This window comes from Cololabis saira, chromosome 7 (genome assembly GCF_033807715.1).
Source record: "Cololabis saira isolate AMF1-May2022 chromosome 7, fColSai1.1, whole genome shotgun sequence".
Lineage (NCBI taxonomy): Eukaryota > Metazoa > Chordata > Actinopteri > Beloniformes > Belonidae > Cololabis > Cololabis saira.
This window is the reverse complement of record NC_084593.1, coordinates 28039562-28057309: the sequence shown is the minus strand read 5'-3', so window position 1 is coordinate 28057309 and position 17748 is coordinate 28039562.

Genomic DNA, 17748 nt, shown 5'->3' with positions numbered 1-17748 from the left:
CTTTAGATGTTGAAAGACTTTCTTTGCAAATGTACAATAAAGATTGTGCTTCATTGTGCATTTCAAGGGGCCACATGTTTTTGGACTTGTGTTTACCACCTCAGTTTGAATATTGGGACTGACATATGGTGATCTAGTATGGATATTTATCCAGTCTTTGGTATGTAAGGTGTATATGATGTCTGCAAATAAAGAGTTAAATTGAATGTGAATATTGAAAGGGTTATTCAAAGAGAGGGAAGACAGAGAGGAAAAAAAATCAACTGAGGCCTACCAAAAACCCACGATTGTCTTTCAAATACTATTCTTTGCTTTTAACGATAGCTTCTCAAGAACGGATTATACTTTAAATACCTACTGAGTCTGAAGTCAAATTTCAATTTTTCTCTCATGTGATGCAGACAATTGAAAGTGATGACTATGTCTGAAGTCAACAGCATTTTGTCAGGCTTAACTACACGGTGCGACTGAATAATAATCCCCATCTACATTCCCAGTCGTGGCATTTAGGAAAAAGAACAGACCTGCCTTGCAGCATTCCTTCCTGATCTCTCCATGCAGAACTAGGTAGGCAGCTAGGGGAGAATCCATTTGTCAAACGAACAGCCCTTCGCGGCTCTAGACAGCAGCTGTCAATGAGAGGCTTTTGAGTGATTATGCACCTTACTAAAAAAAACATGCAGTGTTTTTTGTTTTTAAAGGAGGTTTCAGAAGGATTTTACACACATAGTCTCCTTTACTTGATTGCTTTTTGTCTTGGCCTTTACTATTCAGTCGTTTCCTGTCAAATAAGTATTATGCTTCAGATTCAAGAGGCCAGATGGGGCCATGCTAAGAAAATGTACACAATAATACCTCCAAACTGAGGACGAAGCTCTGAGTCAAGGATTTCATTGAAAATAAATACTTTTATTACTCTCTTATACCTTTTCATAATGCCACCAACCCCTCTTGGATGCAAAACTGCTTAGTTGGCAACAGTGGCTCTGTTTATTTTATTATGTGAACAAGAAAATATAAAAATAATTATTTCAGTTTTTCTTAGACAGAGCATTTTTATGCTGTACTGAAAATTGTGTTCTAAGAAATTCAAGCAAAGTTACTAGCATAACGGATATGCATTTTATAACATAATATTCATGTCGTCTGTGGCTCAAGGTACTGTATGTCACAAAGGGTGTTAAAAAACTGTTAAAACTTTGCCAACACATTTTGAGAAGGTGATATTCCCCTTCTCACCACTGCATGCAGGTATTATTGGGGGGGCTGGTGTTTGTTGCCAGGAAGACGTTGGAGTACAGCGGTATGTATGTAAACATGCACAGTGACGTGTTTTCTACGGGACATGTATTTAATCAGTCGCTGCTATAAACTCCAATCCTTAGTGTGGTACCCGATCTTTCACATTCATTTACATGTTTTGTTTTGTTAAACATACCTGTATTCGCGCTCTTCCTGCTCAGGCCGTAGTGGGCAGGGGGGTGTAGTGGTGTGATAACGGCTTTATGGTAAATTTGGAGAAATAACAAAAGGGAAAACTTAATTGACGGTGTATATGTTGGAAATGTTATATTTATTTTTCAGTTATATTTGTGGGGTGGTCTGATAATTGGTTCATGTTAATTTAGTTGGTTTAAAATTCCCCTTTGTGTTAGTTTGTCCTAATTGAATCGATTTAGAGAGATGGAGGTAGGTCTGTTGGCCGGCTGGAAGGAGCATCAGCGGTGCTAAAGGTACAAACCTGTTAGTCTGTTTTTGGTGCGGTTTAGTTTTCCATCCCCAGTTTGGTGACCTGTACATCAAGTCCAGGCTGATCACATCCTGAAACGGCCAGTACCATTTTATAGTCCAAAATAGACTCTTGTTCAGCTTTTCTTTTTCTCATCTTCTGTCAACAGTTTTTTAAAGCTCTTCTAACCTCTACTATGATGCTAGAAAGCACTGGGTGAGCTAGTTCCTAAAATTAGTATGTAGGGGTGGGTGTTATAACGACTTAAAAGCTATATTAGTAATGATATTCAAGAGATATAAAATCAGAGAATACTGGTGTGGCCAATGTAATTTTGCACTCTGCTGTGTTTGTAAAGTAACCTATTTGCGTTTGTCATGCTAGTGTTACCTTTTCTCTCATCACAGTGCAGCTCCGCTAGCTCATTTGCTACCTCATTTACAACTGAGACTAAAATGCAGGCATTGTTAAATATAACAATCCGTCACTGTTTACTATTTCTGACTCATAGTGCTTTGTCATTGTGTTGTCTGATGAGAGAAACCTGATTATATTAGAGTGTACAAGAGCAGAGATGGTAAAGAAGCAAACATGTCCACTGCTCTCGCTGGCTCACGGTCGATATAATGCAGATGTTTAGTGCTCTATAGCAGTTTCCCAACCCTGGTCCTTGAGTAGCCCTGCCCTGCATGCTTTACATGTTTCCCTGTGTCAACACACCTGATTCTAATTAATGGTTGTCATCAGCTTGTCATCAAGGTCTCCACAAGTCTGTTAATGACACAGCCATGACGATCAGGGTGTGTGGAAGCAGGAACACTGCTAAAACGTGCAGGACAAGGGTTCTCGAGGACCACGGTTGGGAAACACTCTTCTATAGTTCTTCTTCAATAAAATAATATATATATATATATAACCAACGCTGTTTATGCAAGACTTATGAGTATAGTGTCAGTTAGAATAGTTAAAATAGCTTCATACAAGTGTGACATTTTGGATGACTTCACTGAGCTACTCAATTCTACTCTATTTTAACATAACATGTCTCTCTCACTCCCGTAATGTTTGTTCTCACTCATCCTCTTTCATCCTTCATCTCTCCTTTTGTTGGGTTTGGCAAAGGCATAGTTCATTGATATTGTAGAGGTAAGTTTTGTTTGTGCCCTCCTCTCGTTCAGTCATTGCATTTTCATTTCTCCTTCCCCTCCTCACATCTTATCCCTCCTCCAGTGCTTGCCTTCTAATGCTCGAGGAACCCTGCAGCCTGCTCTGGCCAGGTATATTCCTATAGATGAAAGCTTTGTAGCCAGACTGCTTCCAAAGATGCCTCCTGCTCCATCTCTGCTCTCCATGGGCACTTGGTTGTCCCTGCCGGGCAGATGGACAGAGAGAGGGCAAGAGATGGAGAGGGAGCCAGCGAAGAAGAGAAACAGTGTGACGATAAGGTTACTACAAGATGCAACAGACAGTAGAGAGTGCAAGCTCTTCAGACTGGCTCTCATTCCAGATATAGAAGTTGTATCTTGCGTCAGTACAATGTATCATAAAAGATGCTCGACATGCAGTTGAGTTGACGTATCCCTTCTTTCACTCTGCCTTCACTTTTAAGCTCTTCTTACCAGGTTAGAAGGCCACCACATGATATGAATTCGTTTTTGGTGCATTTCCTGTGCGTGTTTATCTGCTGCACCCCTCACTGTGTATTTCTTTGTATAATTTGTATAATCTTTTGTATTTTTTTGTATAATTGCCCTGTAAAATTGTAAATAGGTTATGTTTATTTTTGTTCAGAACTGTCCCTTTTTCTTTTCTTTTCTCTCTATACCTCAAACTGCTGCACCTTAAATGTTTATACTGTTTATTCTGTATCATAGAAATACCACATTTGTTTTATTGTTTATTTTATTTTATCACCAAAGAGCGAAATTACAAGAGTCAAATTCCTTGTTGGACAATGTTGGAACCTGGCCAATAAAGATGATTCTGATTCTGATTCTGATCATCTGATGTCTTACCGGCAGGCAGAGGTCTGAGTTAAGTTGCAGAGCATCTCATACCCTCGAACGAAAATCTCTCAAAACTCAATGCTGTTAAGACGACACAATTTGCTGTCTTGGAATTGGGAATCTTGACATCATGGCGGTGTTTACATTACAACACTGCTTGGTGGCTAGTATTCACACAGAATATGATCTGACAGTTACCCAATTTGTCTACAACCTGAGTTTTGTCAACAAACACCGACACAGGACACAAGGCGTAACCACACGCACAAACGGAGTTGTTCATTTGACATTAGAATTAAGGATGAAATCAGAGTTGGAAGCTGTTTGTGCAATTATTTATTCAGAACACCAATGAATTAAGAAAGGTTTCCTTCCTCGTCTTTGTGCCTGATAAAAGGTTTACAGCTTCTGCCCTTTGCACTGTGGTCATGCTAGAGAATCCCTTTTTATGCATGAGGTAGTAACTGAATGCATGGAGAGAAACTATGGATGCAACACAGGATACAGAAAAAACTTAAAAGGTAACTAGGACACAAGTGTTTTGAGAAATAAGAAAAATTCAAATTTAGAAGCAACACGGGGAGATGAGTAGGATACACACTGTGATATGGTCTAGCATTTGTTTGTTTTTATGTGAAATGGGATAGCAGGATCTAAATCCAACCAACTTCAAAACACAAGCTGCTGAAAATCATAAAAGGATTTTGTGGAATCATAATAAAGCTGCCTCAGCCTATTTTTTTATATTATTTTCCAACAAACTGGGTGAATACTGCATAATTTGAAAGTGAAACAACCCACACATGACTTCCACTCATTACCCAAAAAAAGCGTGACATTGTTAAGAGAAAGCCTTTAGTGATTTTATCCACGTGGTTTAGGGATTTTGTATTGAAATAAATTTTGAATTTATTTTCATTTTTATATTTTTTAAGAGAACAAATACACACCCTTCCCACACAGGAAACAGCTTGATTTGCCATTGCTCCATTATGTCACCATTTTATTCCGAAGCCTCAGCTTCTGGGCTGTTTTTAAATCGTTTTAGCAAATTAAAGGACACCATTCTGCTTTACTGTCTTGAAAGGGAAATAATTAAAGTGCTTCAGTGTAAAAGAGATGTATGTTTGTCGTCAGAATGGAGGCAATCTGTTTCCTTAAAACAGCCACCCTTGAAGGTAATCTCTGCAGAGATTATAGAAGAGACAGACTGGATCTATGTTATATCTGCATAGATCTTATTTTAAGACAAGCGAGATAGTGCTCTGTAGGCATGAGCGGAGAGATTTAGCTTCTGGAGGCTGCAGCTGCAGGAGACACGGTCAGGGGAGCCGGTGGAGGCAGTAAAACAACTGACAGTTGGTCATTATGAAAGACGCAGGTGGGCCAAAAAATCAATCATGCCAAGACTGGCCTGAACTGTGACAGACGCCTGACATCAGTCTGATGAAGAGCTCCATTCTTCCTCTGGCGGGGGAGAGCTTGAGATGAGCCTAGCAGGGAAGTGTGACAACAGTAGTGAAGTAGATTCAGCAGGGAAATAGCAAATATAGTGCAGGTAGTGTATATGATAATGAAAAGTTATAAGGGAAACTTAATGGAGATGTCAGCATTTTGGCGAGTAAAGGGAAACAGGCCAAAAGGAGTTCAGGCTGTCATTTCATATGGCTCATGTTGCCGTTACAGCACTATCAAGACTGCATGCAGTTTTTAAGTCTTTGTTTCAACAATAGTCTTATTGGGTGTTTCATGGTGTGTGCTCTAAAAGTAGGAAGAACTATTTTGAGAGTGAAATCCCACTGCATCACTGGCCCACGTTCAGTAACTCAGAGCACCTAATTTAATTTTCTTGTCAATTCCTCTCCTTAAAGAATATATATAGATATACTAAATGTGAATGTTAATGTCTGGGTTGTAAATGCAGTTTTAAGGGTGCACCAAAGTCCCACATAATTAATTTTAAACTATCTTGGCAGCTGTTTATTTCAAGTGAATTGACTTTAAAACAACTTGAGTCACAGGGTACTTATTTAATCTTACTGGTTTATGTGTTTTGCTTCACTGCTTGCGCGTGAGATGAATGGTCAGCTACAGTTAACAACTTTATTTGCAGACTGTTTACGACCTGCCTCCCGGCAAATGAAGGTAGCACAAAATAAAAGATGACCCTGCCGACCATCATCCTCTGCTGCACACCATTTCAACAGATTGCCTTTAGAAAATGCAGAGAAAGCATCATCTGTGTGACACACTTTCAATTTTCAAAATGACATTTAATTTAAAATGGGGGGAGTAAACGGAAATAGATTTTGTATATTTAGAGAACATTAGAAAAACTTCAATCATAGACAACATATAACCAAACAGCTTGTTCATTGTCCATAATGTTTGGAAAGAACAGATCAGCTGCTACTCCGTGCTCCATAGCCGAGGTGCAGTTGTCATGACACCCCGCCTGAGAAAGGTTATTTGACCAGTGTTATCAAGTGGATTGTCGTGTAAAATGAGTGTTTATGTCACCCACTTATACAGAAGTCGGACATCGTAGATCCTCAGATTCTGTACAAATATTTGATACCTCATTGATGTTGCAGTATTTTCTTTATTAGTTTTAATAGTTTGCTTAGTTTAGAAAAATATAGCCATCTTAACACATAATTCCTGACTTTCCATGCGAATAGTTTGAAATAAGAGATCACGTATAGCTCAGACGGGATTGGGAGTTTATAGCCAGCATTTAAATTCAAGAAGAGTGTGAAAATGCCAAAATAATATAATGATAGGGTTCATAAAAGGTAAATTCTGTCAGTGAATAAAGAGTATTTTATGAGTTCTGTTTGGCCTAATCTCCAAGTTTTGATCTATTAAAACTCTGTAGTGTTTTTGCATGGTGATTTTCTTCATATAATTGTTTGTGTTTAGATATTATAAGTGACTTGAAGGTTTGTGTCAGAGAGACAGAAGTATGAGAAACAAAAAAAAGATGTTGTGTTTCTAGACATTCAATTGATCTCATGTGCAAACAAAATGAATTGGTTAACTTTGTACTTCTACTGTAGATCTTATCGATTGTCAAAGAGTCATTTTGGTTAATATATTGGCGATATTTAAAGAATTCAAAACCTACAGCTGGATGCTCCATTGGACATGTATCCATGCCGCGTACAACCACACACAGGGGACAGTTTTATTGTGTCGTCCAAGAAAAGCCTTGAGAAAGAAAAAAAAAATGTTTTTCCTTAATTTTTACCAAACCTTGTTTTCACCTTGAGTTCCTAAGCTGTCAGTACCCTCAGGTCCAGTTGACTAAAGCACCGCCTTGAAATAAGTGTATAGACTCCAAACTGTGCCCTCAATGAAAATATGTTCTGAAAATGAACCTTGGCCTGCTGGTCTCAGGTTGAAAATAATTGTGTCATTTTTCTTTTAGTCAACACTAAAAAAAACAAACAAACAAAAAAAAAAAAAAGGTCAGAGTGACCTGAATACTAAGCAGTGATGGTTTAAGTTGAAGTGGCCAGGAAGTGGCATAACAAAGATAACCAAATGTCAGATCAGCATTTTGTAACTTAAAATAGATTAAAGATGTATTATGAGTAAGAAAAAGACGTGCATAAAATTCAGGAAAGCTGGAAATCCGAGAAGTTAAAGAAATCAGTATCTAGTAGGAAAATAATGAATTAAGGAAAAACTTGAGTGTTTCAAGATACTATATTTTATCCTGTCAAAGCTATCACAGTTGTATTTTAGACAATTTTTTGCTTTTTGTTTCTGTAATAGCTGGTTTAAATTTTCAGATATCATTTCACATGTGCTAATTATTTACTCAGACTTCTTTTAAACTTTGTAATTGTTTTAAAATTGAAAGCAGGGCAGGAAAGGTAAAATTGAGGATGAAAGGAAGGCTCTACTCTAAAAATTTGATAAAAGCAATAATCTTGGTGGTTCTTCTTCACAAGATTAGATTTTAGATTAGATTTAGATTACAGATTAGATCTCATCATGTTTGCACATTTATTTTGACAGAAGTCGTGTTAGGAACGTTAATATGATGCATTCATGATCAGACATTAAATGTGTTATTTAAAACTCATATTCTCTTTCGGATCATTTTGCAATATAACACAATCTCTCAATTTATTTTAAAATACTGTCACTTTTTTTCTATGCACTGTTTTTCTCCTAAAGGATCAAATATTATAGCACACACTGATACTCCCATCTACCTTGAGCATCCTATATTTCCTTTAATTCCCTCCCACCTCCATGTCTGTCCTCTCTTCTTCCATGTCTTGCTTTAATCAGGCATCTGATCACAGGCCCAGGAGGATGGATGGGGCGGGATAATGAGATTAAGCGTGTACATGTTTATACATTTTCATTTACACTGAGCTCTCACTGTCTTCCTTTTTCTGCCCTATGTTTTATATCCCTCCTTTGCTCATTGAGTCTTCCCTTCAGAGCTGTTTATTGTTCCTGTTCCCTACCTTTTGCAGTTGGACAAAGCATGTCTGCAGTAAGACTGTTTCGTCAAACTGTCATCATAATTATCAGTTCTGCACAGGCGAGGCTTCAACTCCCCCACTCCAGTATCTAATCAACTGTATGTACAGAAGATGTAATGTCAGTGATCTGTGATCAGAAGTGGCCCCAGTACATCCTCCCTCCTATCATGTCACATTCCAGTCTGAGAACCACTCAGTTTCACCCGGTGGTGCAACCCAGTCAAAAAAATGTCATAGAGTTAATGCAATGTACAGAAAAACAGCTTTTAGCAGGCAACCATCTAAAAGAAGGATAAGGTTTCTGGCTTTGGAGAAATAAAATGTGCCAAGCAGGAGGGCCCCCATTGATCCATTGAGACAGAGATAAGGGAAGCGAGCAGATTTCAAATGCCTGTAATCCTAATGAACATGTGTGGTGCCCAAAAGATCGAAGATACCCATTTAACATAATGTACCATATCAGTAACTGACTTACAGCACTCCGACTCAAGTTCTGGGGAATGTCTTTTAAAGGCCTAGCAGAGTGGAAATCAGTCTGGATTTTTCATTTTTGAATATTAGAGGGAAGAATTACCACAAAGCAAAAAAAATGTATGAAATACATTACTACATTTTGTCGACTGGTGTATTGGCTCAAAGTTATTTACTAAATCTGCTGCCATAGGTGACTGGGTGACATCAAAGTAAATGGCCGAATATTGAGGCATTTGAGTGGGACATCACCCAAGTAATATAAATGCTCAGTGATGTTAATTAAATTATCTACAGATTTGCACTGTATTTTAGATGAACTGCCATCCACACAAACAGATCCTCCTTAGGCATGTAAAGCCAGACCACTCAGCTAACTGTGGTGAAGTCTGTTGCTAACAAGCCATCTGTATAATACACAGCTCAATAAAAATAAAAGAATAGTTTAAACAAAAAAAAATAATCTCTCTGATGGACATTTATACTGGTATGGACTGTGTAATGTATTAGGGATGAAAGAATCGTTTGATAGAAATTAAAACTATGAACTTACAAAGGTCTGAATTTAAAGGGGACCTATTATGGGACTTGCTTTAACATATATAAAGTGGTCTCCCCTCAGCCTGCCAACTCAGAGAAGGAGGAAAGCAACCAAATTCTGCAGTGTCTGTACAGCCGCCCGGATGAGCCGTCCAGTGTCATGTGGCTTCTACGATCCGTTCAGATTCTGCTCCTGGCGTGACGTAACGACGGGAGCGATGTGTGAAACCACGCCCACAACTAACCCCACCGGCCGGAGCTTCCGCCATTTTTTCGTAGCGGTGTATCACATCATTCGCATCATCGCGTCAGGCAGCCAATCAGCACAGTGCCTTATCATAGCCTCCCCGCCCCCTCAGAATCCTGCATAGAGAATGAGGTTAGAGAATGGGAAGATAAAGACATGGCTCAGAGGCTGAATTTCTAATTTATTTAGAGAAAACAATCAAAAGCTTGTTTTTAAGACATTCAAGGCCTGTTTAAAATAGGTATTAGTTGCCATAATAGGTCCCCTTTAAAGACTCCCTGAAAACCAAAGTGACAAATTGATGCGATAGGTTAGTCAATTTTGCGGAAATCTCTTTGATGCAACTAAAAATAGTACTCAGTAACCCGGGTGATATTGAAATGACGTAAGGTGTCATGTGGTATCTCCCTCAGTGGACCAGGGCATCGCTGACTTCCCGGACAGTCTGAGGTGCAACCTGGTGGTGATGTGTGACCAACACATAATGTCCCAGAGGTGCTCTATTGGATTTAGGTCAGACAGGTGTCGGAGAAGATCAATGGTGTCAATCCTCCTCCAGGAATAGCATGCATATTCACGCAATATGAGGCCAGACATTGTCATGCACCTTGAGGAACCCAGGACCCACTGGACCATCGTGGGTCCTGACAATGGGTCATGACAAACCAGTCATGCTACACCATGTTACAGGCCGCATAACTTTCACCTTGGCTTATTCAGACCCTTTCATGTCTGTCACATGTGCTCAGGGTGAACCTGATCTTTTTTTGGAAAAAGCCCAGGGCACCAGTTGTGGGGATGCCAATGGTGTTCTGTGCCAAATGCCAATTAAACTCCACAGTGCTGGACAATGAACACAGTGCTGACTAGAGGATGTTGGGACCTCAGTTCACTGTCATGAAGCTTATTTCTGATTGCTTTATTAGTGAATTCACACTGGCTGGAGATCATTTTGTAGGGTTCAGGTAAAGTTAATCTGGTGCCTCATTGCAAAGAGGAGCACATGCTGGTCCCGCTGATGGGTCAAGGACCTTCTTCAGCTCTGTCCAGGCTCCTCTAAACTAACTACCTGTCTCCTGGAATCTCTTCCATGGTCTTTAGACTTTGCTCAGAGACAATGAAAACCTTTTGGCAATGGCACATATTCGAGAAGCCTTCCTGGAGTAGTTACATTGCCTGTGCAACCTCTGTTGGGTCAGGATATCACGTCATGCTTCCAGTAGTGACACTGACCCTAGCCAAGTTTCAGTCATCTTTCAGACTGGAATACAGTCAGAAAAAAATTAAATTGGAGGAATTAGATTTCAGTGGCCTCCACCTGTAAAACCATCCCTGTTTTGGGGATTGTCACATTGATGCCCGTCTTGTGCACCTTCCCTCACACCAAAGCACCTGAATTAGCAACCCCCTCTGCTACTTAGCTGACCAGATCAATATCACAGACGTTTAATTGACTCGATGCTATAATCTGATTAAAAAGTACTCTTTTAATTATAAAAAATATAGTGCAGTTAACCAAAACTCAATTTTCTGCATCACTGAATAAAATCATCACCTCCACTGATCCTTCAGATTCTGACAGCTCATGACAAGCTTCTTATTATCAGCCAGTCAGCTACTCAATCAGGGAATAAGGATGTCACATTAAAGAAGCATGTTCATATGGCATTTGACTCCATATTTCTGGATACTGTGAGATAGCACCACACTAATGTGAAAGCTGATCAGATGATATTAACTAAGGTCAGTGTTGTCATGACACATTTGTTTGGCTTTGAATGTGAATAGTTGCTGATTACTCAGATATTCCATCCATCCATCCATTATCTATACCCGCTTTATCCTTTGCAGGGTCACGGGGGTCTACTGGAGTATATCCCAGCTACTTTCAGATTAGAGGCAGGAGTTACACCCTGGACAGGTCACCAGTCCATCGCAGACTCAGATATTCAAAACTTGAAAAACAAGTTTTGTATTGTTAGCACAATAAGGTGCCATAAACCTTGTAAATGTGTTTGCTTTCTGTAATGTCTCATATTATCTAAAATAAATTATAGTGGAGACAAATTACATACTACATAAGCACTGTAATTATGACAAATGGTGTTAAGAGGCTCTGCAAAGCTATTATAAACTCCCTTCTAACCTCTCCAAGTGTAGTATTACAGTGTCATTACAAATATCAAATATAGCAAATGTGATCATTTCCCACGTACTGTGTTGTGCACAGTTTTGTTCATGAGTGTCTCTTATATTATCATGCTTTGGATGTCAAAAACACACAAACCTTGCAGTGCATTGATCCCTCCTATGTTCACGCAAATGACCTTATAGGTAATGTTTTCATTTGTTTTTCTCCCTCCGTCTGTTGGTATCAGCAAAAACAGCAACCATCTCTTCTCAGTTTTACTGTATGTGTTCCTGAGCAGCCTTTTTTCGGCTCCAGCCAGTCTTGATATGTAGCCAGCGTGTGAAAAGGCAATGTAACTGTGATAAGAAAGTCTCTGAGATTTCTCTGCTGGGTACACACACACACGCACACACACACATACAGCTGTTACCATTCATTTATGTGTTATTTTATGAAATAGTGGTTTCTTAGTGTTTGTTTTCTGCCAGCTAATCTTTTAATACCCACTGTAGATCTGACCCTGCCTCCAGTGTGACTCTAATCTAACCTGTTCACCATCAATCCATCTGGTGTCGATGTGAATGCCCAAATTGATGGCTTCACCTATTTTACTTGAGGCTGTACGTCTACATTTATTAGTTGCCCTTATAGCAGCTTTACACATTACACTGTCAGCAACACCCAGCTATTTCTGTTTTACTGTGACTTTCTAAACTTCCGTGGATATATCTTACTCTTTCTGTTATACAAATGCTAAAATGGCAACATTCATATTATGCTCATTTTCAGCAATCAGATTTTAATATCTGGTACCACTAGAGTAGCACTGCAGTCATTGTAACTCAAGAAGACTGAAATAATTTCAGAGAGACCATAACAGGGTCGACTGTCTCCTCAGCCTTTTCAGCTGCCGCGTTTCCATTACAGTTCAATGCAGCGCCACACAAGAAGCTTTGACTGAAAAAACAGCGCCGCCGACCACCAGGTGGCGGTACTGCTCGAGCAATTATTGCATAAACATAACATAAACAGTGGCAGGTAAAAACTCCCCTAGTGGGAGAAAAAACTTAAGCCAAACAGTGGCAAGGACCCCCCCCCCCCCCCCCCCCCCCTTTAGGAGGGAAGAAACCTCGAACAGGACCTGGCTCATAAAGGGGGCCGGCTTGGCAGAGCAGGAGAAGAGAAAACAGACAGAGAGAATGAAGAACAGAGAAAGGAGAGACAAAGACACAATGGCTAACTGATGCAATACAGGGATGACCACACAAGCAGACATAGACAGCAGACACCGAGTTGGTCGGAGGGGGGACCGCAGGCCAGGATGTCAACAGGCATCTACCCGACATCCACACAGACAGGTGGAAGCAGCAGTGGGATGATCAGAGGGGGGGACTGCAGGTCAGCATGCAGCTCCTGAAGCTCTGGCCTGCAAACAGGCCACACACACAAACCATGCCAATTCATATCTTTCAAAGTCCATTTGATATTTTAGAGACATGCCAACCAGTTAAAACCAGTTAATTCCAGTTAATTCCCTTCCATGCTTTTACTTGCTGTTAAATTTGCTCTTTACAATCATGAAGGTGATGATAAATGTTTCCGATAGACTCTGCAGAAGCGCAGTATCGGAGTACCGGATGTAAGTAAAAAACTTGCATACAGCTGTGATCCGTGCTCTGCTGGGGGGACAGATGAAGTAGTAGTTCCCCTTGTCACCAAGTCTGATGCGATGGCAGAGCCGCGCCAGGCTGGTCAACGCACATTTTTTGGGGCTTCCAGGTTGACGATAAAGGACTTTTAACGCAAGTAGTGAATCAGTTGGAGATGTGCTCAGGGGGGATAGATCAGGTCGTAGAGATGTTAGGAAAAGTAGATGTCGATGTAAAGAAGATGCTTGGTAATTTAAAAAAGCACTTTATTTAGTTTAGGATATAAGGAAAAAATAGTTTTATGTGGAAGCAGAAGTTTGCTTCAGTTTGAAAAGATTTTTAATCCTAAAACAGTTCCCAAAATATCCACCGTTACTTTCATGAATACATTTGTAAGACTTTATGTATTCCTGTGAACATATCTTGTATACGTGAGCATTTTTCATCCCTACAACATCCAGAGGCTTGAGTAATTCAGGGAGTACTTTGTTCAGCCCCAGAGCACCGTCACCTTGGAGCTTTTTAACTACTTTGCCAACCTCAACCCGAGTCATGTGCAAGTCCACCTCGAAATCCACAGACTCAGCTTCCTTTGTTGAAGACATTATGGTGAGATTGAAAAGACACTCAAAGTACTGCTTCCCCTGTCGAATGACATCCCCAGTGCATGTCAGCGGCACACCATCCCAATGTCCACAGTGTTAGTGAAGCACTGGTCTCTCTGCCTGAGCAGCCTAATCGTTTGTTAAAATCTACTCTGGCCAATTAGAAGTCCCTTTCCATGGCTTCACTGAACTCCTCACACTTAATACTTGCTGTACAGTCATAAACATCCACTTTTAAAATGATCGGTGAAGCTCTTTCCTGGAGAATGAACGTGCTGGTCTCTGAAGTGATGTGGTGTCAATTTTAGTAAAAACTCTTTAGAAGGAAGTATGTGCCCTGAAAATCAAGTATGTTGCATAGGAATACTAGACATCGTGTTTACCTTGTTTCTTAAAGGAGCTTGAGGCTCCTTTTAAGAAATGAGACTCTCTAGCGCCACCCTTCACCACGACGGCCGTTGGGGGTACTGCAGCCAACAGTGAAGCCGGCATGGGAGAACGGGGAGAACGCACATGCAGCGTCATGTGACGTCACATCCGCAGCCCAGCGCGGGAAATTCGGGACCGAATTGCAGCACATTTTGCAGCACACAGCCTGTTCAAGGCAAAGGAGAGATACACTAGAGGGCTCATTCTTTTGGGTTTGGAACGCTTCATCTGACATTATTACTAGAAAACTTAAAATGTATACAGATTTTTTTTCATAAATCTTGCCACAATCCGGCCTCAAGCTCCTTTAAATATCTAGTCACATGCAAAATGATAATTTATGATGGCCCCTGGTTCCCACCATGTGCAGACACACCACAGAACAGCAGCACCACTACAGCCACTGTGAATTGCACCCATTCTAATCAAAGGGAGTGGTCACACCGGATACAGCGCAGCGTGGTTTAGAAGTGTCCCAGAAGCAACCATCCATTCTGCTCTGCTAAGGACACACACCAAAGCCTGTTTTGGAGCTTTGCTTTTGAAAATCCACATCAATTTACCCACAGCAGATTGAGTTGGCAGGAAGTCAATCTCAAGGGTGGTATAGAGAATCCAGTTGATTTTAAAAATAAAACACCATGAGTGGGCTCCGACTTGTACATCAACATTATGTTAACCCAATTCAGAGTGTTTTAGAAGATGTTTCAATCTCATATTTGATGGGTCATGGTTCTTTTTTGAAGTGCTTTTTATATCTATGATTATAGAAAAGACAAGACATGGCAAGATATGTCTTTAAACAAGTAGATTACTGGTGGTTCTTATGTGATTTGGAAACTTTTTATAACAGTAGCCAGCAATTGGAAGCACTCCATTCCTGAAATGTTCCCAGTAGGACCTGAGGTTGAGTGGAGCAAAACCGTAGTGGAACAGGACTGCAGTGCTTCTGCTTCCAGTGGGACCCAGCAATACTTATGATAACGCCTTCTGTCTCTGAATATATGAACTTCGTGGGAAAATCCTATGTTTTTATTAGCTTTAGCAGATAACACTTGGTTTTTCAGTACAAATATCAAAAATGTCGACATTCAAAAAGTTTTAAAAGCTTCAACACTGCCCTTAAAGTGGACCCTTTACCTACAGAACCCTGACATTATTACTCTGTCATTTGTATTTTCTGCATTGTTGGAGGTGAAAACAATATTTGCAGCCTGTAGGGTAATAATAGCACAAATTCTGATGAAAATCTAGCTTGTTAATGTGTTCACTTTGAGTACTCTTTTATCCCTCATGGAAATGTAATTTGAGTTTGAATTACAGCCCTTTTTATTTTTATTGAGGGTATAGGCTAAATTGGTTTACAAATGAAAAAAAATGTTCACGCTTATGTATTGGATCTTAAAGACCAAAGGTGACTGAAGTCAAAGAAACAATAGAATTTGATGGAATTAAACAAATAATTCACAGTTAATAAGTGTTGTAATGTGCATATATGTCTATTTTCTCGCAATAATATTAAAAAACCTTTATTTTTAACTACAAATACTATGTTCTAAACAGACTATTTCTTTTTCCTTCCTGTGGGTGTTTTTCCTGATCACATCATGTCGCAGCAGCATACAGACAGACTTGTGCAGCACAATAAGTCCCTGATGAGCGCTGGGCTGAGAGAGTAAAGAGGAAGAGAATAGCTGATGCATTTCTTTCAGACTCACACTGTTTGGTGGTGCTGGTCATTTGTCATGCCAGCATGCAAGCTGACGTGCATGAGTGCATTTGTGCTTGAATGTCTGTTAAACCTGCACATATTTGTGCACGCCCACACACATGCATTGTTAAGCTGATGGTAGTTTGATAAGTGCTTTGCACCCAAGTCTGGGCCACAGCAGCACAATAGCAGGGCCAAGTCTCCAGTGGCCAATGTGTTTACTGTCCACAAAAGCCTCACTCCTCCAGCCTGTCCTCATTCTGTCACTTGGCCTTTTGTCTCTTATATGAATTCATCACACTTCTCCACATGTCACTGTTATCTGACAGAACTGTTCATATGTTAATACAGTCAAATAAAAAACACTTGTGTAAAGTTTTGCCTTAATATTGCAGTGATATGAGGAGACATCAAGTATTTGATATTAAAAGATCTTGTTTCTGTTTATGCATCAGGGAAAATAATCTGATAGTTGGTTAGTCAATCCCTGGCTTCTCTAGTACAGTACACATCTCAAACTAAACAATGATAGAAGTATGTGGTAAAAGTATACGTTTTAAGCATATGTGAGTATGGATTATGTGATAAAGTGATTTGAATGTCCAAAGAAGCAGGAAATATGTTAAAATGCACTTCAGTCAGCACAATTTAACCTTTTATTTATGTAATTTCAATGGAAGTGATAAATTAAGCTGCTGGATGCAAAAAACAAACCCCAAATCACAAAAAGCTGGGATGACATAGAAAATGCCAAGGAAAAATGAACCTCTAAATTCTTACATCTTCTTTGACAGTTATTTCTTTGCAATAACACAAGGATATATATTTCATTTGCCAATGTACATTGTTTTTGCCCCAACATATTTCCAAATAAAGTTAGTACAATAAACCACTTTTTAATATTTCCATTCTTTCTCATCTTACTTATTCCAACGAAGAAATTCTCCCACTAAAAATACCAGGCAGTGAAGCGTTTCACTTCTTATTTTGTCTCATTCATCCTGTAAACACATCTTAAGGTGTCTTTGTTGCTTTTTCTGCATTTTTCTAGTCTTCACTTTCATTCAGCTGTAACAGGTCAGGACTTAAGCCATGCCAGTCCAGTACTTGTACCCTCTTCTTCTTCAGTCATACCTTTGAAATGTGTGCAGCCTGGTTTCACAAGTTGTCCTTAACAAATCCATGCATATCCCTTCAAAACATGTCGTCTTGTGTGAAGGCAGCATACGTTGCTCTTATATCTCATCTTTTTTTCCCCTTTCTCTCCTGAATATGCTGCCGTCATTAAGGAGTTAATTATTTTTTTCAAAAGTCACAGATGAAGCCCATATCATCAGAAGAATTCTAGCTTTTAGATTTCTCACTGATGAAAGTCTAAATAGTCCTCTGCAGTTTTGGTATTGAGCACTCATTTCTTAAAAGACCTGGCATACTGATTTTTCTAACAACATTGCACATTTCCACTGTGGGATGCGTCCTGAGATGTCAATACCGCTTCAGGAAACTTAAGATATGGCTTATTTTTTGCACATTAGTTTTATTTGGCATTTTTGAATGTAACTGTGTATTTTAGTGCTTGAGAGAGGGTTCCCATGATCAGCTGCTGATGCTACACAGCTCTTAGTTCAGTGATGTCTGAGTAAAAGATCACAGATGTCCAGCTGACATTTTTGCCCTTGCCTTTTATGGATTTCCTCTGATTTCTTGAAATCATGTGCGATATTA